Below are 18,144 nucleotides of genomic sequence, written 5' to 3'. Positions count from 1 at the left end.
AGTGATGGATTTTATTTCGGTAGCTGTATTGAAGAAAGTTACCTATCCTACTTTGGGCCAGCTGCATGTTAAAATGAAATTTTAGTTTCATAGTTGCTGTTTAGGCCCTTAAGAGTTATGTGTATGTGTATGAGTAGTTTAGCAAACTTTAAAAGAGTACAAGTTTGGAGATCATTTGGCCTTATATATTAATTTACATAAAAGGAAAATGAGATTTAGTGATTTACCTGTAGTTACACTAGTAAAGGCAGGGTGTTAGATATGTAGAACTACTTAAAGTACTTTTTACTCATCCACATGATTTCCAAAAGAATCATGCAGGATGGGGAAGGCATTTGGTAGGTGCCATCTTTCAAAAATGGAATGTTTTCAAACTCTATACTTTTGAGATATATGTTTAAAGAATCATTCTATAATCAATTATAGGGGAAAACAGATTTTGTTTCCTTGTAATCTCTTGTATAATATTTCTCAGTTATACAGTAATTTGATATTTCCAAATTCTCCAAAAGCTTAAAAATGTAAGGTACCTCAGTAATAAGGAAAATTGACTTGAAATAAAGAAGAAAGCATATAGAAAGTGTGATAGCCAGGTATAAACATGGGCTAAATTAAAATACCACAGATTGGCCAGTTGATAAAATGTATAATCATCTAATTTCTGGGATCCTTGTAAAGATGGCTAATGTTACTTTAATAATGTTTAATATTTTTACTTAAAATTATATATAATGAAATGATAATTCCATTTAAGGTGAGATGATTAATTCTGAATTTTATTAATAATAACCAAGGATTTATATAGTTACTTTGAGGGTCATTTTGCTAACTGCAGAGAAGGAAAGTCCAGTTCAGTTTCTCTTAATTTTCTTTGAGCAAAGAATAAGGGTGCCAATTCTAAACATTTTGGATAAAAAATATACATTCTCATATCAATTTGAATTTACTGTGTTAATCAGGAGGAAAAAATAGATGAACTTTATCTCCAAATTAAAGTTTTGTATAACAAAGGATAATATTAACAAAGCTAAAAGCCAGGTTAGTCTGAGAGAAAACAACATATCTAACAGACAAACATAAAAAAAATACAAATTAATAAGAAAAATCCAAATAAACCAATGGAGGTATGGGTAAGTGATAAATTTAAAGAGAAGGAAATCTAAACAATTAATATTAATGCACTGGTGTTCAGGGACATGCTTTAATAAAAATGAGAATACCACTTCAAGGCCACTAGCAAAATTTAAGAATTTGGACAATATTATGCATTAGAGAAATTTTGGTGGGGGAGTTAGGTAGGGCTGACTGTATAGTGAGTAAAAGTGTGAATTGGTACAACCTTTTTAGAAAAGTATTTGGCCATATCTAGTGATGCTGGACATATACACCGAATCAGAAATTTCTGCACAGAAGCCCAAGGGACATGTTCACATATGTTCACTGTAAAATTGGTATGATAAAAAACAAGAATAACATATAATTATGTGGTATGTTCATAGGATGGATGTGGCTAGAAATTAAATATAATTGGCTTAGATATACATACATATGTCACATGGACAGATTCCCCCAAGCATCATTTTGAGTGACAAAGCAGCGTACTGGTAGTACAGAAGGTGTACATAAAAAATGGTTTCATGTATGCCAGTTATGAACTCTTATAATAAGTGATTATTAAATAGTCATGGATCGATTAAAGCATGAGCTGGAAGGACACACAGAAGATTGAGGGAGGGATGATTACAAATGGAGAAAACGAAAGATTAAAAAAATTGAAAACCCCAGGACGCCTGGATGGCTTAGTCGGTTAAGCATCTGACTCTTGATTTTGGCTTAGGCCATGATCTCATGGTCGTAAGATCCAGCCCCAATTCAGGCTCTGTACTGAAGCGTGGGGCCTGCTTGGGATTCTCTCTCTCCTTTTCTCCCTGGCCCTCTGCTGCTCGTGCACATGCACGCATGCTCTCTTTCTCAAAATAAATAATAAACATTTAAAAAAAATTAAAAGTCCCTATACAGAATGAGAAATAAAAAAAAAAGTTTGAATGATTACTGGACTGTGAACAAGGAAAAACTAGGTTTGGATTTTGTTCTGTTACTGATTAAACTGTGTGGCTTATCTCCAAAACAAGATGATATTATTAGGCCATCTTAAATGGTTGTTCCAAACTTAAACATTTTATATGCTTTGTAGCTGTGTGACACTAGGCCTGTTTTATAAATATTCTTTGTCTCAGTTTACTCATCTTTAAAATGGGGCTAATAGTAATACCAGTAATACCTACTTAATAGGGTTATTTTGAAGAGTATATGAAATAATTAATACAGAGCACTTAGCTGTGTTTCTGACAGGTATCATCACTCACTAAATGTAAGTTACTACAGCCATGACTTTCAAGTTCAAATTCATTACACAGATCAATTATTGGATGGATACTTAAATCATAAAGAATATTTTCCTTTTTAGAGACTCCTTTTAGATAGGTTTTTCCAACGTATTACAATAGACTCAGTATATTTATGACTCCTAGGGACCCATGTTTTATATAAAGTGAGTTGGTTATACTTTTTCTAAGTGTTATTGTAGTTTTTAATCTGGAAAGGAAAAACATATATATATATATATATATATATATATATATATACACACATATATATATATATACATGTATATATATATATATATATGAAATAAGGAAACATTTTAAATGTGTTATATGTTATGTTTTTTTCTTCCTATCAGAAGGTCTATCAGAAGGTAGACTGTGTCCTTGAGCCATGTCCTTTATTAAGTCTGCTGATTGTTGTGGTTAAATATATACACACTTGAGGAAGAGTGAAAAAATATTTTACTGAGAAAACAGTATTTAATCATGTAACATGAGAATGGAGACATAAGGAGTACTTCCAGGGTAGACCTGACTTAATTCTTAGATATAATTCAGTAAAATATAGATTTCTTAAATGAGAAGATTTGACAATGTGCATAATTTAATTGTACAAAGACCAACTGTACTCTGAATGTCTTCTTGGCAAGCGAAGGCCCATTAAGGCATGTTTCAATACACACTCTGGGGTGGAGGGCGGGGAGGGAGGGAGGGACAATTTCTAGTACACTGTATCTGCTTTATGGCTACTGATTTTAAACAATTTCAGATTACCCTTATTGTCTAATCATATGTTTGGGAGGATGGGCTATTTATGAGATGTTAGCTTTCCAGATGCTCAAACAATGTGCTTTAAATGCTGTATTCATAAACCAACCCCCAAAATGTGGCAGATTAGCTGTTTCTAATCTTTGAATTCAGAACAAATGTTAGAAAAAGGAACACTTGCAGATCTGTGTAGTCTCTATTACCTCATTAAAATGTATTTATAAATGAAGTAGACAGAGGAGCAAATGTCTGCATAAAACATTGCCACTTCATTAATATTTTTTATTACAAAAGCACTTTCTATGAAATCTGTCAGCTTAAAGGAAATAAGTGAATCAGTTGTCTTTCACTTTTGTGTTTTGTTTATTTTCTCTGATATGCAAATGCAAGTTTAAAAGAAATGTTTTAGCAGTAAATATGACCTCAGTGAAGTGAAAAAGAAAAGCAACACGTGACTAGGAACAACATCCAGTTCAGAGTAGGCATAAGTGAGGAGGTTGTGTGAACTTGAACATGTTTCTCTTTTTCTTAGATGTGAGGGTCTGTGTTAGTGGAGAGATATGTTAGGCTTCCTGCCTAAGGGTAATTCCTTAAAATGCTTCTTGTTATAGCATGAGTAGCTGGAAACAACCAATAAACATACAAACAAACCTTTTCTTTCCCCTCCAAATTAGAAGTTTTATTTAAAATGCCTCGGTTTAAAAAACACATCACAAAAATTTTTTAAAAAGGGAATGAAAATATATGATACTAGAGTGATGGATAGCTGTCATTATACATTTTGCATAAATATAACCCATAGAATGTACAACACCAGTAGTGAGTCCTAAGGTAAACTATGGACTTTAGAGGATAATGATTTGTCAGTGTGGTAGATTCATCAGTTGTAATAAATGTACCACTTTGGTGGAGGATATTGTGTATGGGGGAAGGGGCTTTACGGGAACTCTCTGTACCTTCCTCTCAATTTTTCTGTGATCCTAAAGCTGATCTAAAATAAAGCCTTTATTTTATTTAAGCTTTTTTAAGTTTTTTTTTTAAGCTTATGTATTTATTTAGAGAGGACAGACAGTGCGAGCTGGAGAGGGGCAGAGAGAGAGGGAGAGAGAGAGAATTCCAAGCAGATTCTGCACAGAGCCTGATACGTACGGGGCTTCAACTCACAAGACCCTGAGATCATGACCTGAGCCTAAACCAAGAGTCGGTTGCTTAACTGACTGAGCCGCTCAGGCGCCTCTAAAATAAAGTCTTAAAAAAAAAAAAATTAAAAGCATACTGTGACACTCTTTCCTATTAAGTTTGCATTAGGAGTTTTGGATCCTACTTATGAAAGATCTGATAGTGAACTACTTAAAGGATCTTGTAATGGATCTTATTTCTGTTAAGGATGAACCTTATTCCAGTTATCTTGCTATGTAACAAGTCACCCAAAACTTAGTGATAGAAAACAAGTTTTTATTATGTTAATAGATGCTATAGGTTAGGATTACGAAAGGGTACAGGGAACTATTTTGTCTCTATTCCATGATGTCTGGGGTCTCAGCTAGGAAGATTTGAATGGCTGGGGGTTAGAATCAATTGGAGGCTTCTTTGCTTCCATGTCTGACTCCTGGGCATGGATGATTGAAGACTCAATATGTCCATGACCTGTGGCTTGGGTGTCTCACATCATGGCAGGTGGTTTCCAAGAGAGGCCTTGTAAGAGGGAGATTTCCAAGAGGAAGAATTCTAAGCAAGACAGGGGAGAGGTCCATTGTCTCTTAAGGGCAAACCTGGGAAGTTACATACCATTATTTCTACTGAATTCTGTTGTTTGATGATGTAGACATCACTTCTTGATGGAATGTTGACAAAATATTGGTGGTCCTATTCGGAAAGTTCAGAAAGTTAGTGTTGATAAACAGTCCAGTCTTTAAAATCCTGCTTGACAATGGCATGACTAAAATGTGTATCAAGCCATGCCATTATCCCTTTCCAACTCTTTAATAACCGTCCCCTTGGGGATTAGTCCATGCCTTCATATAAACTTCTTATAAACAGTCTTTCATGATCTGGCAAATATCCACTTCTCATTCTCTATCCCAGTGAAATGTGTGCTTTTACTAGAATGAATTTTCCTTGCCTCATGGCAGTGATTCCTCAAACACACACACAAATGCATACATGTGTGCATGTGCATGCATACATAGACACACAGACACACACACACACACACAAAGACATGAGTGTTTGGACAGTTGCTATTTATTACTTGTCAAATGTCAGTTCAAATATCACTTTTTCAGACCTCATATCTGTCACGCCTTTACTCTTTTCTATGCATACATCTGTTGTAGCACTCATGACATTGTAAAGAAACAATCTTTTTAAAAATTATATCCTACTTTGGATTATGTTAAGTCTTCATTCTTATTTCATCAGGAAGCACTTATCACACTTATTGGCACATGTAATCTGAGAAAAACTCTCTTCTGAAACCCAGTAAAAAAAATATTTATCTTTGAATTTCTCATTAAGGAAAACAGGAGGTCCACTAGATTTTAGAGCCAAAAGTATTATCTCTTTTTGGAAAATTCTCATACTCAATAAAAATTTTAAAATATGAATGTTCCAGTCCTTGCATGGGATGCAGCATTAATCTGAAAGGGTCCCCTGTCAAGGCGATTAATTTTCTGACTTTTCAATTATGTACTGACATCCTGAATTGACTACTGAATTAGTGTCCAGTTGGACTAAATATGTTGTCATCATTACTGACAAATGCTGGGAAATTTGTAACCACAAGGCTCACTAATTAAAACAAACAGACAAACAAGCAAGACACATCCTCAAGTATCCAGTGATTTTATATGACTGATTGTATAATTATCTTCAAGTCACCTAGACTGGCAACCAGTGAAAGAATATAATCAACAGTTTTTGATATAATAATTTCATTAGTGTGGTGAATGCATTTCTTGAGTATGAATCTAGTCTCTCAGTGTTAGTAATGTTGTTGGTTTTTTGAATAACATTTTGACAAGTCATTTGATACGTAGATTATAATTGGAGAGGCTAACATCATGCCTGATTATTTGTATAGGGCTCTGAACAGAAAATGATATTGACTCTAAATTGATTTCCAATTGATAGAGCTCATTTAGCAGGGAAGGGAAGGGGCTACCATATGCTGGTATTACTTAAAAATGGTGGTTAGAATTTTGAAGGGGGACAGAACAGTGTAGAATCAAGTTTATTTTTTAAATTATTTTGGTTGATCCCAATGATAAAATAGAGCTCCTACCTTTAATTTTCATAAATGGAAAATTGTGAAAGCTTGTTTTGGAAACTTGGACAAAACATTATTTAGCTTAGTCTGCTACCACTAAGTTTGATCCTTGTAGACTTTGGCAGAAGATAGCAAGTGTGACAGAGGCTGTCTCTCTGAAATGAATAAAGGAACGTTAAAACATTCGGATTCTATTAGTCCCGTTTAAGAACTTTCCAAATACAGAATTGCTGCACCCTCAGCATAGCTGATAACTCACTTAAAATTCACACAGACTGATTAAAAAATGCAGAGGACTCAAGCATGGCATTCCAACTGTGCGTATTCTGATTATACTGAATGCATGCAGTGTGTGTCCGAGGAATGTGTCAGTTTATGAAGAACTGGGGGAGTTTCTAAGGCTTAACCTCAGAGTTCTCAAACTGAACATTTGGAGAGCCAAAATACACAATGGAAAATACACACAATCTTGCTGTTTCCAATTAGAAGTGGGCTCCTGTTTCTTTGACTTAAGCAGGTGGCTGTTCATTATTAAGATGAAAAGTGTTCATTAATGTGAATATGATATTTTGGGATATTTATAATTAGGAACCAAAAACTATAATTCCTTTTCTCTTCCCTCTTCCATCAACAGTTTGTAATAGTCTCATCCTAATGTTTCTGTCCCCTGACCTATTACTAAAGAACTTTACAAAAGTAGACTTGACCTTCTTTAAAAATTTTTTTTGATATTTATTTATTTTTGAGAGGGAGAAATAGCACGAGATGGGAAGGGGCAGAGAGGGGTATAGAGGATCTGAAGCAGGTTCTGTGCTGACAGCAAGAACCCAAGCTGGGGCTTGAATCCATAAACAGTGAGATCATGATCTCAGCCAAAGTCGGATGCTTAACGGACTGAGCCACCCAGGCACCCCTTGACCTTCTTTTTTATGTCAGCTTTTGGATTATATAATAGGGACAAGGCCCCACTAAAGAGTGTTTGTATTTAATCCAGTTTACTAGGGAAGTACAAAGGAAGTAGTAATGTGGTGTTCATTCAATGATTTTGTCATTTGTATCAGTCTAATGGGATTGAGATCGTGGGTATTTTAAAATTATGAGCCTTGTTTATATTTATATTTTTTCATCATGTGTATACTTTAATGTGTTTGTATTTGAGTGGTTTTTCTTTTGCATTATTCTATGACCCATAGGCTATGAAAATAACTAACATTAAAAATAGCTTATGAATCCAATCCACTTTTGATAGTCGCCATGTATCAAAATGGGATATTTGTGATAGTCTTTGTTTACAGAATAGCAGGTAATCATTGAAATCCAAGCCACACACTTGCATAATGAAACATTATGGAGTTCCCTAATGGTATTGTCATTTACAGTATCAACGTGGAAAGTTAAGAAGGAAGGTAATATTTAGTGAGTGCCTGTGGGTTACCAAGTGGTAGGCTCAGTTTATATTCACATATTATATTCAATTATTTCCATCTGGATTCTTGGCACAATCAGGTAACTTGTCCAAGTTTATCCAGCCTGTAAATCTTGGAATCCAGGTCTATTTGAATTCAAATGTGATTTTCAAACCTGGACTGCACCATTTCCACTCTTGAATTAGTCCTTTGTACAATTTACTTTTGGCATAACTTTAAATTTTCCTTGGATTTGTGTGGATATTTTGATTCTTCCCAAAAATATCTAGCTCTTTTTAGTTAGATGCCCCTTTAAGAAAGTGGTGGGACTCAATCAAGAACTGTGGGAGTATTTTCTTAGTAGCAAGAATCCGTAAAGAATGTCCTTTTTGCATCCTAGCTGCTCGTGGGATATTCCCTAAACAGAATAGTTTCCAGATATGCATGAGCAAAACCCAGGATTCTGTACTTAGAGCAACATTTTAAAAAATGTTGATGAAAATCTAGATATTATGTACCTAAAGTAAAGGGCAGAACATTAACTGCCTGCAAACATAGTGATTGCTTTCTTCCTTTGGAAGCTGAGGATCTCTCTGCATGAGATTTTATTTATAAACAGTGATGTTTCTCTTACAGGAGGTTCATCATAAGGTCATCTTTTGACCAGATTGAAGCACTAAAATAATTATTGCTCTATTAGCATGCTAGACCAACGGCAGAACCATTTTGGATCTGAGCCTTCGTTTGCTGAGTTAGACAGGAATAAAGTGAATATTGACCCAAGAGAAATATCCACAAAATGAAAAAAGAAGGTTGAACAGTGCACACTAAACAAAATTCAGATCATTTGTCGAGAAACTATTTGAAGAATTTTGTATAAATCATACCTACGCCATTTGCTTTGAGACTAGTAAACTTGATCTGTGACTGATTATTTTCTATAGCTCATATGTAAAGAATACTTGCAGTCAGATGACTAGGTATTACTAATTCAAATGATCATACAGGAAAAACAGATTGCTTTCTGTGGTGACCTGGGAGGCCAAAACATTCAAGATCTGGGCAGTGCATTAAACATGAAATTAAAAAAAAATTATATAGAGAACAAATTAGTTCATGGAGTTGTAAAACCTAGTTGCCAGGCTGAGTTACTGACTGTAAGTATCACCATTTGCCTGAGAGCATAGAGGTTTGCATGAGACTGGTGGTCCCTGTGGGGGTTGAATGTGTTTAAAAGGTTGTTGTGACTGTGAAGTCTGTGTTTGAGGAGCGTGTGTGTGTGTGTGTGTGTGTGTGTGTGTGTGTACACATTCTCACATGAGATCTGCAGGTGTTCCATGTGGAGGATGCTCTTTGTTTCATTCAGAATCACTTGGCATTGCCATGGTGAAATCAGAAGTTTGCATTATTTGGACCATGGCTTATTATAATATTGTTTCATCAGTAATTTTTAAAAATTTTTTTTCAACGTTTTTTATTTATTTTTGGGACAGAGAGAAACAGAGCATGAACGGGGGAGGGGCAGAGAGAGAGGGAGACACAGCATCGGAAGCAGGCTCCAGGCTCCGAGCCATCAGCCCAGAGCCTGACGCGGGGCTCAAACTCACGGACCGTGAGATCGTGACCTGGGTGAAGTCGGACGCTTAACCGACTGCGCCACCCAGGTGCCCCATTCATCAGTAATTTTTAAAGAAAAGTTGAAGAATAGCATCCAAGAATTAGTTTGTGAACTTTTTCTCTCTGTGTTGCTTTATAAGCCCCAAATGGTGATACAGGCTCTCGAGTGTCCATGATTATGCTTCCTTTTAAAATAAAGTCCTCTGTTTAATTTTGTAGTTCAGTGTGTAGGCAAGAGTGAATAGAATGAGACCTTAACTTGAACTGTATCCACACTTAGAAGTCACTGTCTTGTTCAGATATAGTAGAAAGTTGAGGATAGTATAATAATCAGGATGTGGCAAAATATCTGGTACCTACCACCATGGTGAATGTGTATTGTGGGTGTTGGTTGAACTGTGGTCACTGGGTGTCTAACCCATATACAAGAGCCATGTAATACTGGTTACCATTTAATTCTGCCATCTAATTTTTCTTCCTTTTCTTGGCCTATTTTTTTTCCTGCTCATCTTTAAATATGTATTCTTAACTGTCTTATTAATGTATACAATCTTTCTTAGAGAATACAAGACAAGTGTCTTGTATTTAATCTTCATCCTGTGACTCTAACATCTTTACATTTACCCTAACTTCTCTTCTCAACTTCAGTGTATTTCCCATAATCCTAAATTCTGTATTGGACATCTCTAAGCACACTCCACTGGAATTTTAAACTCAATCACTATCAGTGACTCCCACCCCCACCATATCTCTTCATACACAATCATCTGGTTGCTGAGCCCTGCTCAGTCTACTTCCTTAAATGTCTCTTTCCTTATGTCTTTGTTCAAGCTCTGATCACAACACTTGAGGACTGTTGCAGTTACATGTGGACTCCTCTTCCTGACTCCCATCTTCTCTTGGTAATACATGCTTGACATTTCCACTAGAATTGTCTTTCTAAAACAAACATTTATTTCATCACTTAAATTTTCCTGCTACACATATTCTACCATTCCCTCCATAGAATTACTTTGTGGTTTCTTAGCATGCTGTACAAGGCCATTCAGGATTTGGCTCCAGCCGGGCTTACCTCCCCCATTATTCACACCCCAGGAGATGCTGTTCCCCCAGCCGTACTTAGCTACTTGCTACTCAGTGAGAAGAGCTTACCCTTTCATGACTCTATGCTTTTGTCGTAATGTTATTACTTGCTTTCACCTAGAATTCCCTTCTCACTTCTTTTCCTGTCAGTTGGGGAAGCACTTCCTCATCCTTAAGGTTGCTTCCTCTGACACAGAGTAAATGTTTACTGAAAAACTGAATGAAGCTAAATCTCACCTGTTCATGGAGACCTTCTCAGAACACTCCATTTACACCTTTATTACAGCAATATTTCATAGATGATATTGTAATTACAGAATTAGGTGTCTTTTTATGTCCTGAGATTGTGAGTTCCTTAAGATTAGTGCCAAAGCTTATTCGTTTTCTCTTCATAGCATATAGCCCAGTGTCTGCACTTAGTAGGCACTAAGTAAATATTCACTGAGTAGTCAGACCATTAAAATTGTAGCCATTAAGTTTTGCCTCTGGATTGGTGGTGTGGATGAATCTTATTTCCAGGGCTGATATGGGTTGGCTTTGTGATCCTACAATGATTAGGTTTAAAGTGGATGGATGTTCCTTATCTTCTCATTGTGAACATTGTGAATTTATGGTGTCTGAGGAACTGGAGGGAATTCAGCAGTGCCTGTTTGGAGACCTTAGTTTTATAAATAACTGTCACTCCTTGTGGACCAAGGTCTTTTGAGACTTGAATGTCTCTGATAGTCCACAACATAATATCAGTGCCTTGAGCACACGTTTCAGGGACTCTGAGTGTCTGTGTGCTGTAAACAGTGAGCCTCAATCCAGGGGGTTAAATTCATACTTCTAATTCGGGTCAATAAGTTTTCATTGTTGCCCCCCCCTTTTTTTTTTTTACTTTTTATTTGGAAATAATTTTGAATTCACAGAGAATTTGCAAACTAAAAATAACAGAGATCACACCTCTGGCTTTTACCCAGGTTCATCTAAATAATCTGACCCCATTTTCCTTTCCCTCATTCTCATGCTTTTTCCCCCCTGAACCATCTGAATGTGTTCCATACACACCTACTTGCATCCATCCACTGTAGTGTGTATTTCCCAAGAACAGGGTATTCTTTTATACAATAGAATATAATTATCAACCTCAGTAAACTTATCATGGATAAAATACTTTAACCTATCATTTGTATTACAGTTTTATCAACTGATTCAGCAACTTCCCTTAGAGTGTTTTTCCTCTCTAGTAGGATCCAGCCAAGGATCAGGTATTGCATTTGATAGGCTTATGTCTTTACCCTCCTTTAATGTGGACATTCCCATAGTCTTTCTTTGTGTTACATGACGTTGCCTGTTGAAGAATACCATGTACTCCACCCTCTTTTCTTAGTAGAACATTCCTTATTTGCGCATTTGATATATCAGTAGATTTTGCTTTATCATTCTTTTCTTTAACTAATAGTTGGAGTTGAGCTAATAGGCTATCACCACATATAGAATAAATAATTATTGTATTAAAACTGTTAATATTTAATTTACTTTTAGTCAATTAATGTTACTTATGAAACAGAAATAAAGCAGATCCTTCGAAAGGTGTTTATATTCAAAAGAAGAAGATTGAATAAACCAATTTTTAGTAAATAAATAAACTGCTTATGGTACTGCCAGAAAAAAAGTCTACTATTGAGTTTTCATTGATACTGAAACCCAACAAAAATAATTGTATTCAAGAACAGGTAAAATTTTTGTTTTACTTTGAAATAAGACAAAGTATTTATTTCAAATGAAATATCTCAGTATTTGAAATTTTAAATGCCAAGAAGATTGAGTTCATCCACGTCCATATGTTGACCAGTGAATTGTTATTAAATCTTCAAATAAAAGCTTTTATTGTTATTTTGAGGAAAGTACTTTTTACTACAGGTGTTTATAAATTAATTCCTTGGAGAATAAAACCCTCAAGGTAAAACATGGTACATGAATATTTAGTAGATAACAAATATTTAGAATGTTTAAACGAGGAGGTAAATTAGCATCAAATTAAAGAGGCTGCTCAGGGTGTGTATCCCCACTATCGCTATCGGAGAGAATTGTGTGGTATGGTGTTTCTGTTTGTTGTTGTTTGTCATCTGTTCTGACATCTCAGCTAAACTCATGAATTGAGAAGCAGACTGGGCTTATTTCCACAACATTCAGACCTTACTGTGCATTTACATTAGCTTACAATATGCTTCTTTTTTCTTTCCAAGCACGGGCATCTTTAATGTTCACACCTTAGGGTGCTCTGCAGTCACCGTCCACAGTGCAGTCAACTTGTCAGAGGCAGCAAGGTAAAAGCGAGACTGTCAAATGCCAGTTTTGAAAACTTTAATTTGCTTTTCTCTCTTTGTTGCTTATGATAACCTTCTGGAAACTTGAAAATAGAATTTCCTTCCCTGCCGTTTTTGTCATTTGTGTTTGGAAGTCCATTTTTTTTTCCCAATGAAAAATAGTTATGTTGCCTTTTACTGAAAAGGAAATGTCTCCAAAGATCTATACCCTTTTATTTTCCTTGTTGTAATGAAGATGTTGTCTTTTCTTTCCTATTGAATTTTTGGGTGGTATTTATGAGAAGAATTAAGGAGACAGTGGCCAGGAGAAGCAGAGTAAGGTAGTTATTAAGAGCATGGACTCTGATGTCTTAAGAGCTTAGGTTCAAATATTGGCTCAGGCAGTTCACTAGCCAAGTGGTCTCGGGCACGTTATTCCATCTCCCTGTTCCTTTGTATTCTCATCTGTACAATAGGAATTATATAACTGTTGCTACTCATAAAGTTGTTATGAGGATATTTATTGAGTTGATGCTTGTAAAACCCTTAAAATAGTGCCTAGAATATAGCCAGTGGTATGTGTTTGTTGAACAAAAACATGTATCTCCCCTCCCTCAATCCTAACACACTCATCCTTTTGCTCATAGTATGTTAGTGGCAAACAATCTAGGGCTCTTCAGAGTCCTCCTTAAAGAAGCAGGGGGAACCTAATTGAAGAAGTATAGAGCAATTTTGGAATTTAATCTTCCCAAAAGTTGAAATGCATCATTTTGCCACTCATCTCTGCTTTGGGTGGGTTGGGAGAAGGCATTATTGAAAGGCTAACTATATTTAGTCACTTCTGGACTTCTTACTCGTAGCATGGCTTCATTTTGATTTAGAAGGAGCCCTACTCTATAGTTCTTGTGAAGAACATTTAGTTTAAAATTTCACAGATGCCAGGTATGTAAATTTGAAAGAAAACACATTTTCAAAGTTGATCCTGAGAGACATAGGCTCATTCTTAAAACACTCATACACACAGACACACAAATCCAGCTAGCATAAAAGTAGAGTATATAAATGTATGTTTAGAAAAATTATTTGGAAGCCTTCAGTCCTTAAGATGTCTTAAAAAAGTTTTTTTTTTAACGTTTATTTTTGAGAGAGAGAGAGAGAGTGTGTGAGTGAAGTAGGGCAGAGAGAGAGGGAGACACAGAATCCGAAGCAGGCTCCAGACACAGAATCCGAAGCAGCTGAGTTGTCAGCACAGAGCCTGACATGGGGCTCGAACTTGCGAACCATGAGATCATGACATGAGCTGAAGTTGGACACCCAGCTGAGCCACCGACTTGCCCCAAGATGTCTTTTTAAAAATCTAAATGTGGTTAGAATGAATAGTTTTTGAAGCCTAGTAGATTGGAGGTAGTTTATATTTATTTTATACTGAAGGTAGCAACAGAGAAAACATAATCTCTTGAACTACCAGGACAAGAACAATTTTAGTATGTGAAGACCATTTTTTGTAATCATAGGGTTTTAGGAAATTATTTACTTTATTGAGGACATAATATGCTGAATGACAACTCTCTTAGTCCTGGTTGCTATAACAAATTACCATGGACTGTGTGGCTTAAACAACAGACATTTATGTCTCACTGTTCTAGAGGTTGGGAAGTCCACAATCAAGGTGCCCATAGATCTGGTGTCTGGTGAGAGCCCACTTCCTGGTTTGCAGATGGCTGTCTTGTGTTGTAAGGAGAGAGCAAGCAAGGCCAAGATCTTTTGTCTCTCTTTTTTTTTTTTTTTAATTTTTTTTTCAACGTTTATTTATTTTTTGGGGGACAGAGAGAGACAGAGCATGAACGGGGGAGGGGCAGAGAGAGAGGGAGACACAGAATCAGAAACAGGCTCCGAGCCATCAGCCCAGAGCCTGACGCGGGGCTCGAACTCACGGACCTCGAGATCGTGACCTGGCTGAAGTCGGACGCTTAACCGACTGCGCCACCCAGGCGCCCCTCTTTTGTCTCTTTTAATAAAGGCATTAAATGCCTTGATGGCTCCACTCTCATGACCTGATTACCTCCCATAGGCCCCATCTTTTAATACCATCACGTTGGGCGTTTGAGTTTTAACATATGAATGGGGGACACAAATATTCAGTCCATAGCAACAGCTTTTATATTCCACTGAAATATAAAACTGCTGGCAAAGCTAAAGAATCCCTAACCAACCTCTTAACATAAGGCAAAGTCAGAGTCAATGTAAACCTCTGAAGATTATTAGTGATATGGCTGAGGATATATATATATTTCATAGAAAAAAGAGGTCACTCAAGCAGTTAGGGACAGTAGGTGATTATTTTTTAAAATGTTTATTTTGAGAAAGAGAGAGGGAGCATGCATTTGCACGTGAGTTGGGGGCATGTAGAGAGAGGGTGAGAGAGACTCCCAAGCAGGCTCCACACTCAGCATGGAGCCCAACGTGGTGCTCAGTCTCATGACTGAGAGATCATGACCTGAGCCGAAATCAGTAGTTACGTGCTCAAACGACTGAGCCACCCAGGTGCCCCAAGGTCAGTAGGTAATTAAAAGAAGTTCATGTGTTGGACAGTGAATGATGAGAACTTAAAAAGCAAATAACTTTCCAAATTATTTAAAAGTGTTCATGCCTAAAATTTTTTCTATAATTATATTTTATAAATTTAATAAAAGATTTAAGCAACAGTAAATTATATATATTTTTTACAGATTTTATTTTTAAGTAATTTCTACCCCCAATGATGGACTTGAACTTGCAGCCCCAAAATGAAGAGTTGCATGCTCCACTGACTGAGCCAGCGAGACACCCCAACAATAAACCATATTTTTAAAAAAGAAAGAAAATGAAATCCACACCACTATGGTTCTATTGTGGCAGATGGTTAGTTTTTGTTTTTTGTTTCTTTTGGCTGTGGGGGTAGCTCAGGGACTCTGGCTTTCTCTCTGTGCTGATTTCTATTAACTGCTGATAAAAAGCTTCCAAGGGGAGTTTTGATTACTGACATGGCTGTGTTCTATTCATGAAATTCTTCCCTTTGTTTGTTCCCACGTTGGAGGGAGAAATTTTTTTTTAATGAAGGAATGAGCATTATTAATGTATAGAACACTGGTACCACATTGAAACTGGTAGACATAAGAGCTTTTATAATTTCTGTAGTTTACCCAGAAATAAAAATGGGGTCTGGAGTTGTACGGTATTAGAAGTACAGTCAAAAGTGTTCAGTGGACTCTGAGTTCACTTAAAGTCTTTTAGAGTACATTCATTGTTAATGGCCTAGGAAGAACACTGAGAGGAGGAGACTCTTGAGAGGTAGATGTTACATGATGCATCAGGCTGAATTCTTAGGGAATATTCCATTGCCTCGTTCTGTAAATGGCTCCAGACTTTCTAATTAAGTACAACTTGGATTAATGGTTAGGTTGTTATCAATAAATTTCTCCGTATTTCCTTTTCTCATATTCAGACCTGAGTTTGTGCCAAAGGCTTGTATTATGCACTTGCATTCTCTTCTCATTGTCGTGTTTAACCTCTTGCTCTCAACAGTTTCCCTCTAGGTACTGAATTTCTGGAATGGAGAGGTGAAAATATTTTGGGGGGACATGAATCATGAAACTATGGTATTCATGTTAACTATGATGTACTAGCCGATTGGAAAGAAATAGCTAATTACCAGATGTTTGATTTATCTTAAATAATTTAGAGACTTCTAATGGTAGTTTTGCCATGACATAATTAATTATTGAATATTATAGGACTGTGCAGTTGACTGTGATAATTTTATTTGATGATTAAAAGGTCACTTGATGCACATTTTTAGTAGCGTTTTAGCTTTAAAGGTAGTGAGAAATCTCTGAAAGAGAGCTTGGAAGAAGAGCAAGGAAGTTAGAGTGGCCACTGATTTGAATGACACATTTTAGAAAACTAGCTTTTAAGAATCAGCAGAAAACATTTTGCATTGGTTATCTATGTTCAACCACACATTTTGTCATCTTCTTTTAGACGGATACGTATTTAAATATTAAGCCATCCTTTCTGCTGCTTATATAGTGACACAGTTCAGGTTGGCTCTTAATCTATATTTTGCTTAGTCATTAATATTTTTGCATGTAGTGAATTAAATTTCATGAAATATAATTAGCTTAGTTTCAAGTGTTAAGGAATCAATGATGGAATAGAACAGAGGCAAGGTTTTTGTGGTGAGTAGATACAAAGCTGTGTCTGTGCTGGTGCCAGCAATGGAGGCAGCAGGGAATTGCCGAGGGGGCACACAGCCAGCCTGAGATCCAAGCCTATACCAAGTGGAGAGGGCGTTGATAGCCTTTGAGAAAGTGTATCAAAGTCAGGTGTGTGGACTGTGGTTAGGGTACGTGCATACCTTAGCGGTAAGCTGGTTGGGACCTGAAGGCCCAGGATGGGAGAGGGAAAAGCCCAGTTCTTCAGTGCACTGGCACAGCCCTGAGCCGAGGAATCCATAGGAACTTGAGACTGCCAGAGCAAAACTAGGGCACCATGAGCAAGGAGACATTGATAGGCAGCCAACACTGCTCTCCTGCCTCGGGAGGTTTCTTAAGTGCTTTTTGTTAGACTCCCGGGCTCACAGCTTGGCTAGATGAAGACTCAGTAATTTGCCACACCTGGCAAACCCTGACACGGAGTTGCTGGCATATCCACATCTGACTGGTGCTGACAGTGATTAATTACGTAGTAGTGGAGCACGATACAGTCAAGTGAGGTCGTGAGCAAAGTGCTGTTTTATTTGTGGTTCCTACCCTTCTACTTCGATATTTTAACTCTAAAATGAAGCTGAAAGGGAATTTAGCTAGTGAAGAGAAAAAAGCCGGGTTGGGGAAAAGTCTGTACATATCCATTCATTAATTCAGTCTTTCATTCAACAATTTTTTTTTGAATGCCTTAGTATGTAATTCCCCGAAGTGAATGAATATTCATTTATCTTTGAAATTCAAATTCCATTTTACTAATGAACAGCTCAGTGTTTTAACTAGAGGTACAGAGTTAGCAGTGGCAAGATTAATTTGGATCCCAAGCCTCTTTGTTTAATCAGTTCTTCAGGTCTTTGTAAAGTCCTGGCTTGAACCAAAGGTGGGTTTATCTTGGCTATGAATGCTGTCTGGCTGAGCCAGAAATAGTAATTGGATGCATAATTTATATTGAGTTGGTGCTAAGCACTTGAGAGGTCAGAATGGGATCAGGCTGCCATAGTTGATATAAATTGCTAATAACTCTAGAATATTTCCAGTGTGCTCGGTTCCATGGTGTTGAGTCTCTTCTATTATCTTACTTAA

The 18,144-nt window shown here is 36.6% G+C and overlaps 1 protein-coding gene across 5 annotated transcripts in view; it reads left to right on the top strand.

The window, feature by feature from the left end:
- The window catches only part of PRKD1 (protein kinase D1), a 333,105-nt gene that overhangs the window by 95,669 nt on the left and 219,292 nt on the right, over nt 1-18,144 (top strand). The gene's annotated exons all lie outside the window — the stretch shown is intronic.

Source organism: Felis catus, chromosome B3 (assembly GCF_018350175.1).
Source record: "Felis catus isolate Fca126 chromosome B3, F.catus_Fca126_mat1.0, whole genome shotgun sequence".
In the NCBI taxonomy this organism is placed as follows: Eukaryota; Metazoa; Chordata; class Mammalia; order Carnivora; family Felidae; genus Felis; species Felis catus.
Note: the sequence above shows the minus strand (reverse complement) of the source record. Positions and strands in the feature narration are given on the sequence as shown.